A 5,000-nucleotide genomic window follows, 5' to 3' on the forward strand; every position below is an offset into this window, starting at 1 on the left:
GAGCGAAGCGAGAGGCAGCACCGTCCCTGCTATACGAAAGCCCCATCCAGCCCTGTGCCACCCGGGGGGTTCCAGGGTGCTGAGATGGCTGACGTTTTGCTCCGCTCACGACGGTCGCCGCGGCACGCAAGAACAGGCCAAAAACTGGCCAAAACAGCCCAAAAACGGGCCAAAACTGGCCATTTTTTGCTGCGCGAGCGAGCGGAGAGCGGCGAACAGCGAGCGAAGCGCGAGGCAGCACCGTCCCTGCTATACGAAAGCCCCATCCAGCCCTGTGCCACCCGGGGGGTTCCAGGGTGCTGAGATGGCTGACATTTTGCTCCGCTCACGACGGTCACCGCGCCACACAAGAACAGCCCAAAAACAGGCCAAAACAGCCCAAAAACGGGCCAAAACTGGCCATTTTTGGCTGCGCGAGCGAGCGGCGAGCGGCGAACAGCGAGCGAAGCGAGAGGCAGCACCGTCCCTGCTATACGAAAGCCCCATCCAGCCCTGTGCCACCCGGGGGGTTCCAGGGTGCTGAGATGGCTGACGTTTTGCTCCGCTCACGACGGTCACCGCACCACGCAAGAACAGGCCAAAAACTGGCCAAAACAGCCCAAAAACGGGCCAAAACTGGCCATTTTTGGCTGCGCGAGCGAGCGGCGAGCGGCGAACAGCGAGCGAAGCGAGAGGCAGCACCGTCCCTGCTATACGAAAGCCCCATCCAGCCCTGTGCCACCCGGGGGGTTCCAGGGTGCTGAGATGGCTGACGTTTTGCTCCGCTCTCGACGGTCACCGCGCAATGCAAGAACAGGCCAAAAACTGGCCAAAACGGCCCAAAAACGGGCCAAAACTGGCCATTTTTGGCTGCGCGAGCGGCGAGCGGCGGACAGCGAGCGAAGCGAGAGGCAGCACCGTCCCTGCTATACGAAAGCCCCATCCAGCCCTGTGCCACCCGGGGGGTTCCAGGGTGCTGAGATGGCTGACGTTTTGCTCCGCTCTCGACGGTCACCGCGCAATGCAAGAACAGGCCAAAAACTGGCCAAAACGGCCCAAAAACGGGCCAAAACTGGCCATTTTTGGCTGCGCGAGCGAGCGGCGAGCGGCGGACAGCGAGCGAAGCGAGAGGCAGCACCGTCCCTGCTATACGAAAGCCCCATCCAGCCCTGTGCCACCCGGGGGGTTCCAGGGTGCTGAGATGGCTGACGTTTTGCTCCGCTCTCGACGGTCACCGCGCAATGCAAGAACAGGCCAAAAACTGGCCAAAACGGCCCAAAAACGGGCCAAAACTGGCCATTTTTGGCTGCACGAGCGAGCGGCGAGCGGCGGACAGCGAGCGAAGCGAGAGGCAGCACCGTCCCTGCTATACGAAAGCCCCATCCAGCCCTGTGCCACCCGGGGGGTTCCAGGGTGCTGAGATGGCTGACGTTTTGCTCCGCTCTCGACGGTCACCGCGCAATGCAAGAACAGGCCAAAAACTGGCCAAAACGGCCCAAAAACGGGCCAAAACTGGCCATTTTTGGCTGCACGAGCGAGCGGCGAGCGGCGGACAGCGAGCGAAGCGAGAGGCAGCACCGTCCCTGCTATACGAAAGCCCCATCCAGCCCTGTGCCACCCGGGGGGTTCCAGGGTGCTGAGATGGCTGACGTTTTGCTCCGCTCTCGACGGTCACCGCGCAATGCAAGAACAGGCCAAAAACTGGCCAAAACGGCCCAAAAACGGGCCAAAACTGGCCATTTTTGGCTGCACGAGCGAGCGGCGAGCGGCGGACAGCGAGCGAAGCGAGAGGCAGCACCGTCCCTGCTATACGAAAGCCCCATCCAGCCCTGTGCCACCCGGGGGGTTCCAGGGTGCTGAGATGGCTGACGTTTTGCTCCGCTCTCGACGGTCACCGCGCAATGCAAGAACAGGCCAAAAACTGGCCAAAACGGCCCAAAAACGGGCCAAAACTGGCCATTTTTGGCTGCGCGAGCGAGCGGCGAGCGGCGGACAGCGAGCGAAGCGAGAGGCAGCACCGTCCCTGCTATACGAAAGCCCCATCCAGCCCTGTGCCACCCGGGGGGTTCCAGGGTGCTGAGATGGCTGACGTTTTGCTCCGCTCTCGACGGTCACCGCGCAATGCAAGAACAGGCCAAAAACTGGCCAAAACGGCCCAAAAACGGGCCAAAACTGGCCATTTTTGGCTGCACGAGCGAGCGGCGAGCGGCGGACAGCGAGCGAAGCGAGAGGCAGCACCGTCCCTGCTATACGAAAGCCCCATCCAGCCCTGTGCCACCCGGGGGGTTCCAGGGTGCTGAGATGGCTGACGTTTTGCTCCGCTCTCGACGGTCACCGCGCAATGCAAGAACAGGCCAAAAACTGGCCAAAACGGCCCAAAAACGGGCCAAAAGGCTTGCACGAGCGAGCGGCGAGCGGCGGACAGCGAGCGAAGCGAGAGGCAGCACCGTCCCTGCTATACGAAAGCCCCATCCAGCCCTGTGCCACCCGGGGGGTTCCAGGGTGCTGAGATGGCTGACGTTTTGCTCCGCTCTCGACGGTCACCGCGCAATGCAAGAACAGGGCCAAAAACTGGCCAAAACGGCCCAAAAAACGGGCCAAAACTGGCCATTTTTGGCTGCACGAGCGAGCGGCGAGCGGCGGACAGCGAGCGAAGCGAGAGGCAGCCACCGTCCCTGCTATACGAAAGCCCCATCCAGCCCTGTGCCACCCGGGGGGTTCCAGGGTGCTGAGATGGCTGACGTTTTGCTCCGCTCTCGACGGTCACCGCGCAATGCAAGAACAGGCCAAAAACTGGCCAAAACGGCCCAAAAACGGGCCAAAACTGGCCATTTTTGGCTGCGCGAGCGAGCGGCGGAGCGGCGGACAGCGAGCGAAGCGAGAGGCAGCACCGTCCCTGCTATACGAAAGCCCCATCCAGCCCTGTGCCACCCGGGGGTTCCAGGGTGCTGAGATGGCTGACGTTTTGCTCCGCTCTCGACGGTCACCGCGCAATGCAAGAACAGGCCAAAAACTGGCCCAAACGGCCCAAAAACGGGCCAAAACTGGCCATTTTTGGCTGCACGAGCGAGCGGCGAGCGGCGGACAGCGAGCGAAGCGAGAGGCAGCACCGTCCCTGCTATACGAAAGCCCCATCCAGCCCTGTGCCACCCGGGGGGTTCCAGGGTGCTGAGATGGCTGACGTTTTGCTCCGCTCTCGACGGTCACCGCGCAATGCAAGAACAGGCCAAAAACTGGCCAAAACGGCCCAAAAACGGGCCAAAACTGGCCATTTTGGCTGCACGAGCGAGCGTGCGAGCGGCGGACAGCGAGCGAAGCGAGAGGCAGCACCGTCCCTGCTATACGAAAGCCCCATCCAGCCCTGTGCCACCCGGGGGGTTCCAGGGTGCTGAGATGGCTGACGTTTTGCTCCGCTCTCGACGGTCACCGCGCAATGCAAGAACAGGCCAAAAACTGGCCAAAACGGCCCAAAAAACGGGCCAAAAACTGGCCATTTTTGGCTGCACGAGCGAGCGGCGAGCGGCGGACAGCGAGCGAAGCGAGAGGCAGCACCGTCCCTGCTATACGAAAGCCCCATCCAGCCCTGTGCCACCCGGGGGGTTCCAGGGTGCTGAGATGGCTGACGTTTTTGCTCCGCTCTCGACGGTCACCGCGCAATGCAAGAACAGGCCAAAACTGGCCAAAACGGCCCAAAAACGGGCCAAAACTGGCCATTTTTGGCTGCACGAGCGAGCGGCGAGCGGCGGACAGCGAGCGAAGCGAGAGGCAGCACCGTCCCTGCTATACGAAAGCCCCATCCAGCCCTGTGCCACCCGGGGGGTTCCAGGGTGCTGAGATGGCTGACGTTTTGCTCCGCTCTCGACGGTCACCGCGCAATGCAAGAACAGGCCAAAAACCTGGCCAAAACGGCCCAAAAACGGGCCAAAACTGGCCATTTTTGGCTGCACGAGCGAGCGGCGAGCGGCGGACAGCGAGCGAAGCGAGAGGCAGCACCGTCCCTGCTATACGAAAGCCCCATCCAGCCCTGTGCCACCCGGGGGGTTCCAGGGTGCTGAGATGGCTGACGTTTTGCTCCGCTCTCGACGGTCACCGCGCAATGCAAGAACAGGCCAAAAACTGGCCAAAACGGCCCAAAAACGGGCCAAAACTGGCCATTTTGGCTGCACGAGCGAGCGGCGAGCGGCGGACAGCGAGCGAAGCGAGTAGGCAGCACCGTCCTGCTATACGAAAGCCCCATCCAGCCCTGTGCCACCCGGGGGGTTGGGTGCTGAGATGGCTGACGTTTTGCTCCGCTCTCGACGGTCACCGCGCAATGCAAGAACAGGCCAAAAACTGGCCAAAACGGCCCAAAAACGGGCCAAAACTGGCCATTTTTGGCTGCACGAGCGAGCGGCGAGCGGCGGACAGCGAGCGAAGCGAGAGGCAGCACCGTCCCTGCTATACGAAAGCCCCATCCAGCCCTGTGCCACCCGGGGGGTTCCAGGGTGCTGAGATGGCTGACGTTTTGCTCCGCTCTCGACGGTCACCGCGCAATGCAAGAACAGGCCAAAAACTGGCCAAAACGGCCCAAAAACGGGCCAAAACTGGCCATTTTTGGCTGCACGAGCGAGCGGCGAGCGGCGGACAGCGAGCGAAGCGAGAGGCAGCACCGTCCCTGCTATACGAAAGCCCCATCCAGCCCTGTGCCACCCGGGGGGTTCCAGGGTGCTGAGATGGCTGACGTTTTGCTCCGCTCTCGACGGTCACCGCGCAATGCAAGAACAGGCCAAAAACTGGCCAAAACGGCCCAAAAACGGGCCAAAACTGGCCATTTTTGGCTGCGCGAGCGAGCGGCGAGCGGCGGACAGCGAGCGAAGCGAGAGGCAGCACCGTCCCTGCTATATACGAAAGCCCCATCCAGCCCTGTGCCACCCGGGGGGTTCCAGGGTGCTGAGATGGCTGACGTTTTGCTCCGCTCACGACGGTCACCGCACCACGCAAGAACGGACCATAAACAGGCCAAAACAGCCCAAAAACGGGCC

Source organism: Musa acuminata, unplaced genomic scaffold (assembly GCF_036884655.1).
Source record: "Musa acuminata AAA Group cultivar baxijiao unplaced genomic scaffold, Cavendish_Baxijiao_AAA HiC_scaffold_444, whole genome shotgun sequence".
Classification (NCBI taxonomy): domain Eukaryota; kingdom Viridiplantae; phylum Streptophyta; class Magnoliopsida; order Zingiberales; family Musaceae; genus Musa; species Musa acuminata.